The sequence below is a fragment of the Plecotus auritus genome (assembly GCF_963455305.1).
Source record: "Plecotus auritus genome assembly, chromosome: 9".
In the NCBI taxonomy this organism is placed as follows: Eukaryota; Metazoa; Chordata; class Mammalia; order Chiroptera; family Vespertilionidae; genus Plecotus; species Plecotus auritus.
The window spans coordinates 45,322,476-45,340,356 of NC_137783.1; the positions used below are offsets into that span (position 1 = coordinate 45,322,476).

At 51.0% G+C, this 17,881-nt stretch overlaps 1 protein-coding gene across 1 annotated transcript in view; it reads left to right on the top strand.

The window, feature by feature from the left end:
- Nucleotides 1-4,261: 4,261 nt before the first annotated feature.
- Nucleotides 4,262-17,881, top strand: part of LOC308257819 (cadherin-23-like) — a gene marked incomplete at its 3' end in the record, with an annotated part of 323,284 nt that continues 309,664 nt past the window's right edge. The window contains exon 1 of the mRNA XM_080687874.1: nt 4,262-4,306. The remainder of the gene's footprint in view (nt 4,307-17,881) is intronic.

A 17,881-nucleotide genomic window follows, 5' to 3' on the forward strand; every position in this document is an offset into this window, starting at 1 on the left:
CAGCCTAGGGGAAGTACAGCAACTTCTTGCTGTCACTGAACTCTGGGTTACCTTGCCATCCTCTGTCTGAATGCTCAGCTTTTTCATCACTGTGTGACCAAATTCACTTTGGGTGTCATGTCTGTTACACACTCAGAGTGGTTCTGTGGGCCTCCTGCACCCTGAGGGACACCCCACTTCCTGTCCTGGTGCTTGGCACAGAGTGGGCACTTGACAAATGCGTGTGGAATAAAAGTGGTGGCTAAAGAGTCCTGTCCACAGAAGCACGATGCCCACATCAGAGGAGCTGATGGGCTCTCTGAGCTGGGCACAGTTTTGTTCACATGTAAAATGATTGCAGATGGTTTGGGAGTCATAGTTTAGGAGAGATAGACGGTGGCAAACCAGAAAGAAAAACGATGTTAGGATTTGAGGGCCTTTAAAGAACACTTCATCTAGCACTTTCATTTTATGAATGAAGAACATGAGGTCCAGCGTCCAGCCCAAAGCCATCCAGCTAGAGAGTAGGCTATTATTCAGAACCCGGACCCCACTCTTGGCTCCACCACCGTGTCCAGAAAAACATGACTACCTGAGACCTGTCCCACCTTATCTCTAGCCCTGTCCCCCCTCACGCTCCAGACTCACATGTCCACGGGGCTACGTAACATCTGCGTTCAATCACTGCACAGGCCGCTCACACTCAACGTGTCCCAAGGGAACTCTTGCTCATCTTCCCCTCGTGCCCCCCGTCCTCCGAGATCCCATCTCAGAGAGGGGCACCCTGTCCATCCACTTCCATAAGCCAGAAACCTGGGGTCTCCTTGGTACTTACTTATATCTCACCCCAGAATCACCCCCTCTCCTAGTTTTGTAGATTTTTTATCTTCTGAATGACACATCTCTGCACTTCTATCACTACCCCAGTCCAGGCCTCTGTACCTGGAGAGTTCAACAGCCTACAAAGATGTGAGCACCAATAGGGCAGGGTTTGTGTGCCTTCACGAGTGTGTGTGTGTGTGTGTGTGTGTGTGCGCGCGCATGCGCACACTCTTCACTGATGTATCCTGTGTCTAGATTCGCAGGGGTCAGTCAATTTTTTCTGTAAAGAGCCAGATAGTAAATATTTTAGGTTTTGTGTACCATACTGTCTCTGTTGCAACTCCTTAACTCTGCAGTTGTAGCATGAAAAGAGCCATAACTGGATGGACATGTTAATGTTCCACTAAAACTTCCTAATTAATAAAAGAGTAATATGCAAATTGACCATCAGTCCAACACACAAGATGGCCGCCACCATGTGGTCAAAGATGGCTGCCCCCATGTGGACACAAGATGGCTGCCACAAGATGGCCAGCAGGGGAGGGTAGTTGTGGGTGATCAGGCCAGCAGGGGAGGGCAGTTGGGGGGAACCCAGGCCTGCAGGGGAGGGCAGTTGTGGGGGACCAGGCCTGCAGGGGAGGGCAGTTAGGGGTGATCAGACCAGCAGGGGAGGGCAGTTAGAGGTGACCAGGCTGCAGGGGAGGGCAGTTTGGGGTGACCAGGCCTGCAGTGGAGGGCAGTAAGGGGGGACCAGGCCTGCAGGGGAGGGCAATTGGGGGTGACCAGGCTGGCAATGGAGGTAAGTTAGGGGTTACTGGACCAGCAGGGGAAGGCAGTTGGGGGCAACCAGGCCTGCAGGGGAGGACAGTTAGGGGTGACCAGACTGGCAGAGGAGGGCAGTTAGGGGCAATCGGGCCGGCAGGGGAGCAGTTAGGTGTTGATCAGGCTGGCAGGGGAGTGGTTAGGGGGTGATCAGGCTGGCAGGCAGAAGCGGTTAGGGGCAATCAGGAAGGCAGACAGGCGAGCGGTTGGGAGCTAGCAGTCCTGGATTGTGAGAGGGATGTCTGACTGCCCGTTTCGGGCCTAAACGGGCAGTCGGACATCCCTCAAGGAGTCCCAGATGGAGAGGGTACAAGCTGGGCTGAAGGACACATCTTCTCCCCTCCCCCCTTCCCCCGCCCCATGCACGAATTTCATGCACCGGGCCTCTAGTTATTTATAAAAATGGGTGACAGGATGGATTTGACCAGAAGGCTGCAATTTGCTGACCCCTGATCTAGAAAAGTTTCTGGCACATAGTAGATGACAAGTAAATATTTTTAATTGAATTGGTCTCCTCTTACCATCTATTACCTCCAAATTAATTCCCCATTTTCCAGCCATGAATTAGATCCATGACATTCCCACCCCTCAATCTCTACCCCAACCATCTGCTTCAAGGCTTCAACTCTTAGGATAAAGATCAAACCCATGTTAAAGCCAACATGCCCTAAACAGTCTGGCCCCTGCTCTCACTCCAGCTCTTACACTCATTGTCCTCCCCACCCTCTCAGCATTCCAGCTGTTCTGTCTTCCTTCACTCCCTTATATATGCCAGCTCCATTCCACTACAGGGCCTTGCACATGCTGTTTCTCCTCCCTAAAACTCCACTCTCTTTCCATTGGTCATCCTTCGAATCTCAGATCTTATCTCCTTCAAGAAGTCTTCCCTGATCCCCTTGGCCTCATACCATTAAAGCACTCTTCTTCCTATATTGATCTGGCTGTAATTTTACCTGTTTATGTGTTTCATTGACTAATGTCTGGTTCCATCAGAGGAGGTCCATGAGGTACAAGGACCAAGCCTGTGTTGTCCCCATGTTCTCAGAACCTATTTGAGGTAGCACATATTAGCAACTAAGAATGAATGAATGAATGAATGAATGAATGGTAGAGAATTAGAGCTTTGAAGTTGGATAGTTTCTAGGTTCAATACCATGCAGACAAGTCACTCACCTCCCGAAAGCCCGTTTTCTTACTGTAAAACCAGGATAACGACAGGACCTACCAGAAAAACTGTTGAGGATAGATGAGGTGGGCAAAGTTTCAGCCCAGAGCCTGGCTCCCAGCAACTGTTGTCAATATGTTGATTGCAACAGTAACAGGTCCAGAAATCCTGTCATATGAGAAATAGTTAAAAGAACTCAGAACGTTTAGCCTGGGGAAGTAAAGATCAATCAAGATCAGGGAAGTCAACTCCCTGAATAGGACTCCCGAATCCAGTGATCAGGAAAGTCATGAGGTTCCCATCACTATAGGGGTGCAAAGAGAAGATGAGAGACCATTATTCAAGGTGCTGCAGAAGGGTTTCCTGTATGCGTGTGGGTGTTCAGGAGACCTCAAGGATGTCTTCCAATTCGGGGTCCTTCCTTGTAAGCACTTGGAGGCATTTTGAGCTCGAATGAGGGGCAGAGGGCGCAGATGGGGGCACACATTGGGGCGAGCAAAGGCAGCTGTTTGAGGGAAGCTGGGCCAAGCAGCCCCATGGACTAGAGAGGGACCAGGTTCCCGGGCCGCTCGGCATTTAGAGATTACGAGAGCAGAGAGGGGGCGCTTAAAGCCAACAGATGGCGCAGGCTCACCTAGGCCGAGCTTCGGCTCGCTGGCCCGGTCTTCCCGGGAGCGTTTCCCTGATCCGCCAGAGGCACGGAGCGGACAGGAGGTTGGCCGGGCCACCACCACTCTGTCTGTCCCTATCCCGGACGGCGGGTGGCCCAGCTGGGCACCGCTCCAGCAAGCACCTGGAGCCACTTCCGCGGGCTTCCTCCTTGTCCCTTTGGGGGATTCGTCGAGTTACCACAGCAGCCGGTGCCATGACATCGGCAGAGGGCAGCTTTGCCAGCACTGAAATATTCATGCCCTGAGCGCCCGGCCAGCCCTCGCGCCATTCCCCGGGGTCCGCGTGGGTCCCCGGCGAGGGGCGCAGGGATCGTGTAGGGGTGTGTGTCGTGGGGAAGGGGAGCGCCGCAAAGGCGCGGCCGGCGGGAGGGGGCTGGGCGAGGCGGGAGGTGAGGGAAGGAGCGTCAGGAGGCGGGGTCTGGTGGCGGGGGCCGAGCGGGGCGGAGGAAGCGAGGGAAAGTTGATCGCGCACTTGAGCGGCGGCGGCGGCTCAGGAGAACGCGGCGCGGGCTGCGGGCGCGATGCTCAGCAGGAAGGCGCGTCCGACGGCAGCCGGGCGCTGAGCCGGCGGGGCGGGGCGGCCCGGCCCCGGGCATGGAGCGCGGGGGTGTGAAGGCTCGGGACGTTTGGAGCGCGCCTCGCGTGCCTGAAGTTGCAGCCAGCGAGCGGCCAGCGACGAGCGGACGGCCCTAGGGGACTCCGGAGCGGCAGGCGCGCCGCTGATGAGCCTTCGCGCCGGCAGCGAGACGCGGCGGTGGCCAGAACCCGAGCAGGCGGCCCGTGGGGGCCGATCCGGCGGAGAGCGGAGCCCGAGGCGAGGCGCAGCGCCCCTCCACACACGCACACGGTACCAAGAGCCGCGCACAGCCCTTTCCCTCCCCGCTTCCCTCGCCTTCAACGCGCGGTTCGCCCGCCACGCGGCTGGAAAGTTGGAGCAGTGGGGTCGCGACCGCAGCCGCTGAACCACTGTTCCCTGCGCGGCCATCGCCCGAGGCAGGCGCCCGGGGCCTCCTTTCAAACCCGGCCCCTGGCCCCGGGTCCTGCGCCGGGCTCGGAGCCCGCGGCCAGACGCGCGGCAACTTTGATTCCCGGGAACTCGAATTCCCTCCGCGTTGGCCTTGGGAGGACCGGCACTCACTCCACTCCCCACCCCGTTCCTGGACCCCTGAACACGCGAGCGCTTTGCTCTCCCCGCCTCGCAGAGGATTGGGGTTTGGGGTGGGGAGAATTTCGGGGATAAGAGGGCGTCGGGATCCAATCCCGTCCCCTTCTGCGCTCTGGGTTCCCATTTGGACAGTGGGATGGGGTGGCTGTACCTCCACCGCGGACGGGCTAGGGCGCTTGAGGGACCTAAAGTCACGTAGCTCTTCCCTACCCTCATCGCCTCTCAGTGCCTGCTAGAGACGGACCCCAGAGGACTCCTGCAACCTCCCCAACCCGGACAGGCTCTGGGAAGGCGCTCCCCTCGTGGAGCAGAGAGCCCTGTGCGGCTCGCGCTTTGCCTTCCTAGTCCCCAGCAGGCCCTCTTGGGGCGGTGCTAGCTGTCCCTGGTGGCCTGCGTTTCGGTCTCTCCTGCAGGTCAGCCCGGGACGGTGCAGAGCCCGCGAGTCCCAAGGAGGTGACGGCACCAGCCGGCGGGCATTCGGTCCCTTGCTTTCCCAGAGCGGGCACCTAGAGCCTCTGTGCCCTATAAGCGGGGATTCGGTGCCCTCGCCGCTGGCCGCCGCCCCTCTGCGACCCCATGCCCAGCCCTGGTGCTGTCAGCAGCCCACTAGGGGACATTAGCCTTTCCCGAGTGGTAGCACCCCCCCACCCTCCCCACTAATTCAGAAAGCAGCGCCAGACTCTTCTATGGACTCTGCCCTTGCAGACCAGAATGGGCACTGACTCTTGCCTTTTAGCTGCTTTGCAAGCGCCCCCACCCCAACTTGGGGATTTTGAAATAAGCTGAAAAGGCATATGAGGATTATGCGTGTGCGCGTATAGGAGTGTGTGTGTGTGTGTGTTGTGTGTGTGTGTGTGTGTGTGTGTGTGTGTGTGTTGGGTGGAGTCAGACCCTTGCCATAGGGAGGAATTAGACTGGGCTGAGAGAGCCTGGTTGGGACCAGGTGTGAGGAGCTGGTGAGTCAGCCCATGGTGGGGAGAGCTGGCTTGGAGTGAATGTTTGGTTCCTGTAGGGGTAGGCACACCGGGGTCAGCACCCGTGGGGGTGGGAGACCAGATGTCACTTCTGGGAGGGGCTGTCTTAGCTGGGGGAGTAGGAATGTTTGATGCTATTACCCCAGGGCTGGGGAGGGTAAGAAGGCAGAATGTCTGCATGGCAGGAAGCGAGAGTATCCTGTGACCTGGAGAGCTGGCCTGGAGAAGTGATTGGTGTGAACCCGGAGGCTCTGCTGTGAGTCGTGGAGGCGAGCAGTGTGTGGGGGGATGCCCAGCACTGGCATCCCGGCCTTATCTGGGCTGGGCCCCCTTTCACATCTGTCTTGGCCTTTCTGACCCCAAAATAGCTGGGCTGCTCACATCTGCTTAACAAAGGGCTTAATTTGAGGGTTATGTTGGCAGATGGTTGCCTCCCAAATAGCTTCCCCACCCAACAAACTGCCTTCCCTGCAATTTCACCATTTGAGGTTCATTTCTCTGAGCTTAATGTTTCAAAGGGCACCTTTCTGAGGTCCTAATTTAAAGTGCCCGTACCTCTGGAAGGTGAGGCCTTGCTGCTCTGAGGGTGGCCTGTGGCCATGCAGCAATAGCAGCACACGGGAGCTGGTGGAACAGGCAGATTCTTGTGCCCCACCCCAGACCGCTTGAACCAGAATCTGTATTTAACAAGATCCTTGAGTGATTTTGTTTGCTCAGTAAAGTTTGGGAAGCCCTGGTCCACAGTACCTTCTAGGGAATGAGCATTCCACAGCCACTTGGTTGAAAGCGTATTGAATTGGGCAGTGGATGAGAATGGAGGGACGAGAACCAGACAGGAGCTTCTTTTTTCCAGATGGTTATGCGAGGGCTGGGTTAAAGTCCACTGCTGCCAACCCTCGGGGCTGTTTTGGGACTTTTAAAAAGATTCAAGTAGATTTAATTCAACATTGTGGTGTGTGCTACATATGGGCTAGTAGGAGGTGGGCAGAGGGGGCCAGGTTTCCGGGAAGGTGGATATGCTGCCCTCCCTTTAGGAGGCCTGGGGCTGGGGAGATGCTTAAGGGGAAGCAATTGAGTAACTGTCCTCCACTTCATCTGTCCCTCCCAGGTGGGTAGGATGACACCTCTCAGTGGCCACAGGACTTATGCAAAGGGAGCTGCATAAATGCTAATTTGAGAGAGTCCACATATGGGAGGATACTGACCAAGCCTACTCTTACATCCCAGCTGGCCGGATATTCCACTTCTGCTGCCCTGCGCCCATGGAAAGCCCCTAGCCCCAACACATGAGGATGATGCCAAGGCCTGGTGACAAGTCACCTGCCTGGTCCTTTGGAGGAATAATGGCAACCATGAAGCCATCAAGACTGGCCTGAGAGTGGAGACCTGGTGGGGCCAATGGTGTCACGGGTGAAAGGTCATGGCATGCCTCAGACCTCCCAGCCTTGCCAAAAGAGGGCCATTCTTCCCCTAGGCTGGCCTCTTTGCCAGGAAGAGGGTCAACCCCATCAGAGTTTGGAGTGGCAAGGAAGAGATGTGGGAGGCCATGGATTAGCATGGTCATGGGCCTTATGAACAGTGGTGCTAATGTGACAGCATTCCTTCACCAAGGAGTTAAAGCTAACTAGGTTAATATGCATCTTAATATTTTCTTAACCCTCAGTTTTAAAAATATTCAGTGTTTTAGAATGTAAAGATGGTTTTTAATGTTAATTGCCTTTGAACTCATTGGTTTCAAAGTCAGTTGTAGTGTTGTTGTTTTTTAAAAAATAATTTCTTTTTATTTTGAGCCTTGATTTGAGTTTTTCTTGGCACTGGCGCAATCCTGTTTGTCCATTATTATGTGAGCAAGGTCATTCACAATTTGGACCCTTCTCTGCGGGTTATTATAGGATGGGAGTATTTTGCCTCCAATAGAAAAGAAGTGGGGATCAGAATGTGTTCTTCAGTGCCCAGCCTCACGCACCTGTGTGAGGCGTACTGACGCTGCTCAGGGGTCACCAACTCCGGGAAGCCATCATGCCGCCTGGTGGGTGGGTGAGGTGGTAGCCTCCCCAGCCCGTGCCTCCCTCCCTCTCTGTCCTTCCATGCTGCTTCTTACCACTCTGTAGTGGTCTGGCTCCTCATCTGGATGGTGAGCTTCTTCAGCACAAGCTATATCTTATTCCTTCTTGTACCCCCAGGGCCCGCCACACTGGTGGAGTGGGTGCTCAATAAGTGTTGACTGGCTGAATGGGCTTTGGCCAGGTGATAGTTCCACTCCCTTTTCTAGCCCCATTGTTCACTGGTCACCAATATCAGGGCATGTGGTGTGCCTATAACCAGTTTGAGCTACCCATGTTCTTTCCTTCCAAGACTGAGCAACTGCTGTCCATTTTGCCATATTCTGGGCTTTTGGAGTGCACACCTTTAGAGTAGAGGTCTCAACCTCTCATTCCTAGAGGGGCCAGGAGGCAGAGTAAAGAGTAGAGCAGGGCAAATAGAAGACAATAGGGGGTGGTAGGGAAGACAGAGAAGTGAAGAGTGCAGGCCCCATAGAAAAGGAGCAACTGTAGGCAAACCCACCTATGTGACAGAAGTCAGAAGAACGGTTACTCCGGGGCATAATGACTGGGGCATAAGGGGTGCTTCTGGAGTGCTGGAAATTTCTATGTCTTGATCTGAATATCTGTAACAGCAATAAGTGATCATTTATGCAGAAGAGAATTCAGAAAAATTAAATCATTTATGGGCCATATTTATTTTGGTTCAGAATGAAAATAGCTTTATAGAATCCCATAGGGCAGAAAATGCATATTCTTACCAACTTTATTGGCCAGAACGGTATCAGTGAGAAACTTGGCGTATTTAAGAAGTAGCCACATGGAGACAGCTTTCTAGTCTTTCACTGTGAAATTTAATCTGGCTCTGTCCTGGGGAGTGGGGCGGGCTGCAGCCGCGGCTCCTTGCCGGGCCCTAGATTTGGGTCTTGGGATTCATGCTCTGGAGGCTCCATCTGACCTGGGCAGTTAAAGTCCGTGTAGCTCAGTATATCGTGGAAGGGAATGGGAATATCAAAGATCTGTCCTCAGCCTCAGGGGCCTCAGGCTGTGCCACCAGGGATGACACGCAGGCTCAGATTGAGCATTCATATTTTTAACATTTCCTTTGCATAGTCTTGGTTATTATGATCATAAACCCAGCCCCTTTGTGATTTTTCTAAGGCAGCTTGGAAGCAGATGGTGCTAGGACTGAACACCAGTTCTTCCCCTCTTGAGCTCAGAAGCCATGGTCTAGCATGTTGCCCAGGCCTTAGTTTTCTCATCTGTTAAATGGGAATAATTCTCAATTACATCATAGACTTGCTGTAAGCATGAATATGATGAAAATTGTATAGAAAGCCCTTTGTGCAGTACTGGTACACAGCACAGCTGCAGAATGTAGTAGCTTTTAGTATTAGTCTTTTGATGGAGTCATGTGTTAGGTACATTGTATTCCAGTAAAGAGGTGAAACCTCCTATTATATAGAGCTTGACAATCTATAAGTTTATAAATTGAATTCTGTCTGAAGACGTGTGTGTGTGTGTGTGTGTGTGTGTGTGTGTGGTATGGTTGTGGTTTTTCATTTTGAATTAGTCACTAACAACATTAAAAAAGTAACTTTTTGCATAGAAATCTAGATTTATGACATCTGACTAGACCTGGCAATGTTGGGTATATGTTCCCAGTTGGCAGTTTTCGGTTGGGGCTGCATTGTAGTCACCCTTTTTATTTATTTCTATTTGTATTTTAAAAATTCTTTGACTTGAGGATTGCATTAACACAATGAGTTCAACAGACCTTAAATGAAAGGGGTGAATTTCACGTATGCATAAACCCGTGTAACCGCCACCTGGGTGGAGATGCATTCCCAGCGCCTGGCAGGCCCCTTCAGCCCCCTCCCAGGCAGTGTTATCCCACATCCAGAATAGCCACTCTTCTGACTCCATTCAGGCTTCTGTCACACATAGGAGTCTGGTCTGCAGTTCTTTCAGATTTAGGCGCACTGACAACCTTCAGTTCTCCAACGTTCTCACCATTCCCTGTTGCCTCACGTTTGACCTTGTTTTACTCATTTGCACAACATCCTGGCCCCATTAGTCATTGGAGTTTGTGACCTCTATTCCAAGGGCTAGAAGCATCTTTAGAGACTAGCTAGACCTACCATGCTACAGGTGGGGAAACTGAGGCCCAGAGTCAGGGAGTGGGCTTCTTCTAGGCCCTGTCCCTGAGTGAGGTGGGCCAGGGTGGTGGACAATCAAGGGCAGAGCTCTGCTCTTCCTGCCTCAGCATGAGGTGTGTTGGGGAGGCCAGGCAGGCCTATGGCTCCTGGACCGCAGCCCGGGGCTGGATCTGCAATCACATCACCCAGAGCCCCCCGCGGGGTCAGCCCAAGAGGGATGGAGTCTTTTTTGGCCCATGCCTTCTGGCGATGCATCTTCCCCAAGGCAGGCTGTTAGCCGCACGGCTTTCCTCTTTAAGGGCCATTCTCCATTTGGAGAGGACCTGAGATGCCATTTGTGACAGGGCCCCCTGCACACCACCTTGATTGTGTCTGTTACTGAAAGAAGGCTGTAATTTAGGAGCCGGTGAAAGCGAGAGAGGGAGGGAAGTAGAGGGGAAAGCAGGAGAGAGAGAGGGAGGAAAGGGAGAGAAACAAAAGGGGTGGCTGGGACCATGTCTGGGCATCCATTTGCATCACTGGTCCTGTCTCCAAGAAATGCTGGTTTTTCCTGGCCTCCCAGGGCTCTGGTCAGAGTGGGCTGCCCCCTCCCCTCCCCCCCCCCCCCCCCGCAAGGGCTCCCTGTAGCTCTGCCCTGCTTTCTCTTCTGTTCTCCAGAAGCCTCCAGAAGTAGAGCTTAGCCTTCCTCCCCAGGCTTACCCACGGCTTCACACTTCTCCAGCCACCGCACCCCTTCTCCTGATCTGCCCTTGCCCTGGAAGGAGGTTGATCTTGACCTTTTCTTCGGGGGCCAGGAGAGCTGATATCATCTCCAGGAAACCAGTGGTTACAGAACCCGAAGGCCTCTCTCTGCCCCTTCTGCAGAGGTCTGAGGCTTTGTCTTGGAGGGAGATGCACGGATGGGCTGCCACTGGAAAAGCAGCACATACTGGGCACTGGGGCAGGCAGTCCTTCCAAACTCATCCTCTTTTACTTCTCCAGGTCTCGTGTCCACTGTTGGGGAGGCTTTTCATCCAGCCATTAGACTGCTACGGTATTGAGCATCACCTATGAACCAGGCTCTATCTAGCTGCTGGGGATTCACGCTGGGAGTCACAGCACTGCTGTCCAATAGAAAGCCACATGCGTAGTATTAAATTTCTTAGTAGCCACTTCAAAAGAGTGAAAAGAAATAGGTGAAATTATTTTTGATAATCTATTTTATTTATCCCAGCATGTCCAAAATATTATCATTTTAACGTAACAAATTATTGAGATATTTTGCATTCTTATTTTGGTATTCAGTCTTCAGAATCAGGTGTGTAGCATGCCTTTACAGTATATCTCAGTTTAGATTCAGCCTATTTCAAACGCCCAATGGCCACAGGTGACTGGTGGCTGCTGTGTTGAACTTGAGGAACAGATAATAAATAGACACTCAAGGCAATTACAGAGGGTCATGGGAGCTGCCTCAGAATATGCTAAAGGTGGGAGATAGGGTGGTTGGGGGAGGCCTCTTGGAGAATGTGGAAGATGTGGCCCTTCGCCATGGACCAGAGCCCTGGCGGGGCTGGGGAAGGGAGTGGTGAGGGCAGGAGCGCATGTGTCCATAGGCAGCCTCCTCCAGATACCATGCTTCTCCAGCTTGGACACCATGTCCCCTCTCCATAGAAGACTCAAGCGGGGCTCTAAGTGGATACAATATTTTAGAAAAGCACTTTATCTCTGGGGTGCATGCATAATGTGTGTGTTTCCCCATCTTCTCTGCATACTTTCTAGGAGAAAGATAAGTAGTAAGTTCATCTGGCATTGCTTTTTACACTTGGGAGTTTTCCAAGCAAGAAGGAGGTTGGCCTGGAAGGAAGTTGCAGCAACATGGGCGTTGGGGTTGTCTCTGGGGGAGAGGGTCTGGCCTGTCCAAAGTAGTGTGCCTAGGGGTCTTAGCAGACCTGGAGGCCCATCTCCTCTCCTGGATGTGGAGTGGGAAGAGGACTGGGAGGGGATCTGGGGCTAGGAAAAAGTGCCCCTGGGCAGATGGCTCTGAGGCTGGGCAGATGCCAGTCTCACGTGCTGTGCTGTCTGGACTTCACCTGTGACTCACCTGGGCCAGGATCTACATCAGGTGCCTGCAGTATGGGGCAGCTGGTGTAAATGAGGCTGTGTGGGCAGGCACTGTGGCAAGTTGCACATGCTCTCCCTGTCTAAAGGGGGTGCCACTGCTACTATGCTTGCCTGTGGTTCTTATGCAGGTATGTGGCCAAACACTTTGATTTTTCAAAAATTTCTAGAAATCCAGATTTAAAAAATACAAAATATTCTTACTTTAAATGTTAGCAACTAAATTCAAGTATTTAAAAACACCACAAGGGCATTCATTTATTTATGAAACATTGATGGAGCCTTTACTGTGTGCCAGACACTGTTGGAGGCCCCTGGGGTCTGTCAGTGGCTCCTGCCCTCACGGAACGTACATTGTAGGGAAACCCTTCAGTAAGCTGTGGGCCATGGATGACCGGTTTAAGTATGACCTCTGTCACAGACTTAGAGTGTCAGGGCTGACAATAACAATGGCCAACATTTAATAAGCACTTACTGTGTGCCAGGCCCTGGGGTTAACATATCGCATAAAGTCTCCCACTTTGTCCTGACAACAACCCTATGAGATAGGGACTACTGTCACTTGTGCTAGTATTTTACAGATGCGCGATCTGAGGCACAGGGAGGTTAAGCAGTTTCCTCAAAGTCACACAGCCTGAAGGTGGTGGGGTAGGATTTGAGTCAAGGCAGTCTGACTCCTTAACCTTCACTTTGTTCTTCACTCTGTACTGCACTTAGAGAAAACCAGAGCCACATCCCTGACTATACAGATGGAAACTGCCCAGAAAGGACAAGTGACCCACCTCAGGTCTGCACAGAGGCAGCGACAGGGCTGAACTTTCAATCCAGGCCTGTCAAGTATGTTTAGTGCTGTCGGACTCACCTGTGATGGACTCTGGGCTGGGGTTGGTCATTCAAGTGCCTATGGCACCCAGGCATTTAAGAGATGGGGTTGGGCAGAGATTTAAATATTCATGGGAGTGAACGAGGGGGACATGGCACCAGCTTAGTAACTACAGGTCATCTCCCCTGACGAGTTGCCCTCACCTGGGACGGCCATGTACTCCAGTGCCCTCTGAACTTGCTTGGACCTGGGGACCCATCCAGACCCTCAGCTCTTCCCACGGCTAAATCCAGGGGTCGAATGCAATGACTCCTACGATTTAATGCCAGTCTCGCACCGTTCCCCCTGCTATTGGCCAAGCTGGCCAATGAGCTGCCCTCCGTATTTCCGGCCAAGTGACCTCAGCCTGGACTCCAGGGCCTGGCCTGAGCAACCTCACTGGAGGACCACAGATTCATCTTGCAGGTTCCTCATGTTGGTGAATGCAGGGGAACTGTGAGGCGGGATATATGTGTGAATGGTGGAGAGACACCCTGACAGGCAGGTGGAGACTTCGGTGACAGTCCTTGTGTTGACTTTTCTCTGAGCCACAGTTTTCTCATCTGTGAAGGAGGGGGAAAGCCTTCTAGCCAATCCAGTTGATTCAGGAAGTAGGGGGCCCTCTTGAGATATATGACCGTGCTTGGCAAAATGAATTGTGATATACAGAAATCACAGTAAGTAAATAAATAGACAGATGATTGGTTAGTTATTACTATGGATTGTGTGCATCACTATGACTTGACCTGTGGATTTACAAGATGTGTGCAGATAGCTATTTAAATAACATGAAAATCTCTAAACCCAACAGCGGTGTCTTAATGACTATGCCCACTCTCAATTTGACATCCATCTTTTGGGGAAGTGTACAAGTCAACCTACTGTTTATTAAGCACCTACTGTTTGCAGGACACTGTTCAGGGCTCACTAAGCCTTAGTGACTAAGATACAGAGATAGACAAACCATGGTCCTTGTTTCCCATGAGCTCATACTTATTCAGAGGACCATATTTGGTAGAGCCAATTCAGAATGTGTGTGTGTGTGTGTGTGTGTGTGTGTGTGTGTGTGAGAGAGAGAGAGAGAGAGAGAGAGAGAGAGAGAGAGAGAGAGAAAGGGGTCCTGCATTCCCTTTGGGAATGTCAACATCTCGTGCCTGACTCAGCCAAGGTTTTCCCTCTTTGCTCTTCCTCACTGACCCCATTGCTCTCCCCTTCCTCCTGAAGTGCTGTGTGCCAGCTCAGGGGGAGTTAGCACAGGGATGGCTGCATCCTAGGAAGGGGACAAGAAGGTCATGTGAAGAGTGGGGGTTGCCATAGGCTAGACCTGCCGGCCAAGCTGACCTGCCAAGCCGAGCCTGAGGGCTGTTGGAAACTGGAGCTCAGGCCGGAAGAAGGGAGCCCATGAATAATACAGCGGGAGGGAGGCTGTTAACTAGGTGACCTCGTTGCACCTGCGTGTTTCCCAGCTTCCTGGGGAGCCACTGTGGAGGGCCCGGGTGTCAGGCGAGGGCAGAGGGGACCGGGAAAGGCCAGGTGGAGACACAGCATCTGTTTTCTCCTTCCTTTCCTCTCAGCGGCCTGGCTCTGTACTAACAGCACCCTCTCCCTCTGGCTCTGACCCAGGTGGCCTTGGCTGAGTGTGCATGCTCATGAGCACCTCACACAGGTGCACCGACGCGTGTACCTGCCGCCCCTCAGCCATGGCTGCGTGTAGGAGCGGGCCGCTCGTGCTGTGCTGTGCCCCACAGGCCTGGTCGTGGCCCGTGTGCTGAACTGGGAGTCAGCCTGCCTCGGTCTCTGGCACAGATGTGCTGCCACCGTTGCCAAGGTGGCCCCCTCTCTGGGCTCCTTCAGGCCGCCATGGAAAATGCAGGTCCCCGGGCAGGACTCCCAAGGCATTGGCCTCTGACAAGGGGAGCACCGTTTGATGTAAGTGGGGGGCAGGTAACCCTGACTGTTTCTTCTTATGCTGTGGTGTCTGTCATTTTCAGTGTTTGTCGCTGGAGCCAGGCTGCAACAGCCCAGACCTGGCACAGCGGAGACTCTGTTCCCCCCGCACCTCCCAGGAAAGCAAAGCAAGTCTCTGGGAAGAGAGGAGGCCTCATTAGGACGAGCAAAGGGAGATGAGCTTCAATTGCAGCAGCAGAGCCTAGAGGCAGGCGCAAGGAGAAATTGGTATCTGATGTGTAGGATGAGGGGTGAGGGTGTGAGATGCTAGAATTCCTACCCAGGGGAAGCTGGCTTTACCTCCCACGGAGCTGTTTCCAGACTCCTGGCCTGGGGTGGGAAACAGAGGGTCCCTAGCCAGTGCCTGGGATGGGAAAAGAGGATCCCGCCTCTACTTCCTCCTTTGTCCTGAGTGCTGTTAGCGGAGGCTCGACCCCTGAGGAGGTCTCAGGCCCTCCTCTCTGGGCTTGGGAAGGGACTTCCCCACACCCATGCTGCAGCCTCAGCCACTTCCCCAGGCTCAGGAGCGCAGGCCCAGCGGGCTTGCTACCCTCTAGTCTTAGAACTAGGCCCGCACAAGGTTATTTATTACTTCCATGTACACCTCATCTCTGGCCACAGATAGACCCATTGTTTGCCTGGAAAAGATGGAGAGCACCTCTTCATTTGTGCCTGGTCTGGTGGGTGTAGCTGGGGCCCCAGGCACCAGACCATCCAGGAGTGAATCCCGGCTCTTATAATTATAGCTGTGTGACCTTAGGCAATTTAATTAATCATTCTATTCTTCAGTTTTCTTATCTGGAAATTAAGGATGCCAATAGTACCTACTTTGAAGGGTTTGAGGAGGAATACCCGAGTTATTGCATGGAAAATGCTTATATAGTGAATGCTCAACAAATGTTGTTATTCGTTGTTAGTATGGTACTGCCAGTCTCAGCTAATAGTTACTCTTATGCCTCTGTTACCCTCAGCTCCTGCATTCTTGAGGCTCAGTCTTGCAGGCTGCCTGGGGTGGGTGGTGGCCGTTAGGCGTAACCACGAGAAAGGCTGTGTAGGTTCAAATGAGGTGGTGCATGGGGGGTGAGGATGCACTCCTGGAAGTCTTCACGGAGGAAGAGGCCCCTTTGCCCAGAGACTGTGGCTTCTTTCCATGCCCACTGGCACTGTGCTCCTGTGGTAGGAGGGCAGGAAGAGAGGCAGGGCAGTATATGGTTAGTAGTACAGATGGTGCCAATCCAACAGGGACTTTTTAGTCAGCTTTTTAATTGAAGTGTAACAGAGAGAAGTATGCACATCACATAAGTACAGCTGGAATTATCACAAAGTGACTGCTCCCATATAATCACTACCCAAACCAAGAAAAAAGAAATCATCAGGAGCCACCTCCCTGTCACTAGTCCCAGAGGTAACTCCCACCCTGACTTCTGTTATCATCCTCTCGTTTTGTCTGTTTGAACTTCATAGAAATTGAATCATACAGTATGTTCTCTGTGTGATATTTCCTTCCATTCAAATTATTTGTGAGATTCATCCTTTTGTGTATAGTTACAGTTGCTCATTCTCATCACTGTGTAGTATTCCGTTGTGTGCGTATACCACAATTTATCCATTCTACCATTGATGGACAATTGGGTTTTCTCCAGTTTTTGACTATTATAAAAAAGGCTGTTATAAACATCCATTATGTGTTTTGTTTTTTTTAATACACACACACACACACACACACACACACATATGTATATATATGCAATTCTGTTGCGTACATTTGACTCTCCTTACACCTATACAAGCTTTATAGTGTAATTACTACAGCTTTGTATGTGTGGTGCTGCTATTGAGTAGCGAAAATACTCCATGTACGCCTCATGCTTCTTTACTTTTATTTACTTTTGGCACTTTTGGTTCATGCTTCTTCACTTTTATTTACTTTTGGCACTTTTGGTTCATGCTTCTTCACTTTTATTTACTTTTGGCACTTTGCTTTTCCATATAAATGTTAGAAACAGCTTTTGAAATTCCACAAAAACCCTGCTGAGATTTGATGGCAACTGCATAAAAAATATGTAGGTCCACTTGAGGAAAATTGACATCTTTACAATATTGTGTTTGTGATCCATGAATGACATATACTCCTCCATTTTCCTAGGTCTTAATATATTTTAAGAATGCTTTTTAATTGTCTTTGTAGAGGTCTTTTACTTCTTTTATCAGATTGATTTCTATGTGTTTTATGTTTGTTGGTACTAGTATCAATAATATTTAAAGTTTTTTCATTTCTAGTTATTTTTACTACACGTCATGCTTTCTATAAGTAATAATTTTATATCTTCCTTTCCCATGCTTATATCTTTTTTCTTGCCTTATTGCAATGACTAGGACTTCCAGAATAATATTGCATAGAAGTAGTGATAGTGGTCATCCTTATTTTTATTTTGGTATTGAGAAGAAAGCTTTCACTATCTCACCATTAAGTATGATGCTTGCTGTAGGTTTTTGTGGATGTCATTTAGCAAATCAGGGACGTTTTCTTCTATTACTTTTTTTTCAAAATCGTGGTAAAATATACATAACATAAAATGTACTATTTTAGCCATTTAAAAATATTTTCATTGATTTCAGAGAGGAAGGGAGAGGGAGAGAGAGATAGAAACATCAATGACAAGAGAGAATCATCGATCAGCTGCCTCCTGCATGCCCCCGCCACGGGGGCATAGAGCCCGCAACCCGGGCATGTGGCCCAACTGGGAATCAAACCATGACTTCCTGGTTCATAGGTTGACACTCAACCATTGAGCCACGCTGGTTGGGCTAGCCATTTTTAAGTGTACAGTTCAGTGACATTCCATACATTCACAGTGTGGTGCAATCATCACCATTGTCCATTTTCAAACCTTAGTCATCCCAAACTGAAATTCTATAACCTCTGTACCTATTAAACAACATCCCCCCTTCCCTCCCCCTCCAGCCCCTGGTAACCTCTACCCTGTTTTCTGTCTCTATAAATTTCCCTAATTTAGGTATTATGTTTAAGTGGAATCATACAATATTTGTCCTTTTGTGTTTGGCTTATTTCACTTAGCATGTTTTCATGGCTCATCTATGTGTATCATGTACCAGAATTTCATTCCTTTTTAAGGCTGAATAATACTCAAATTTATTTATATACCATACTTTGT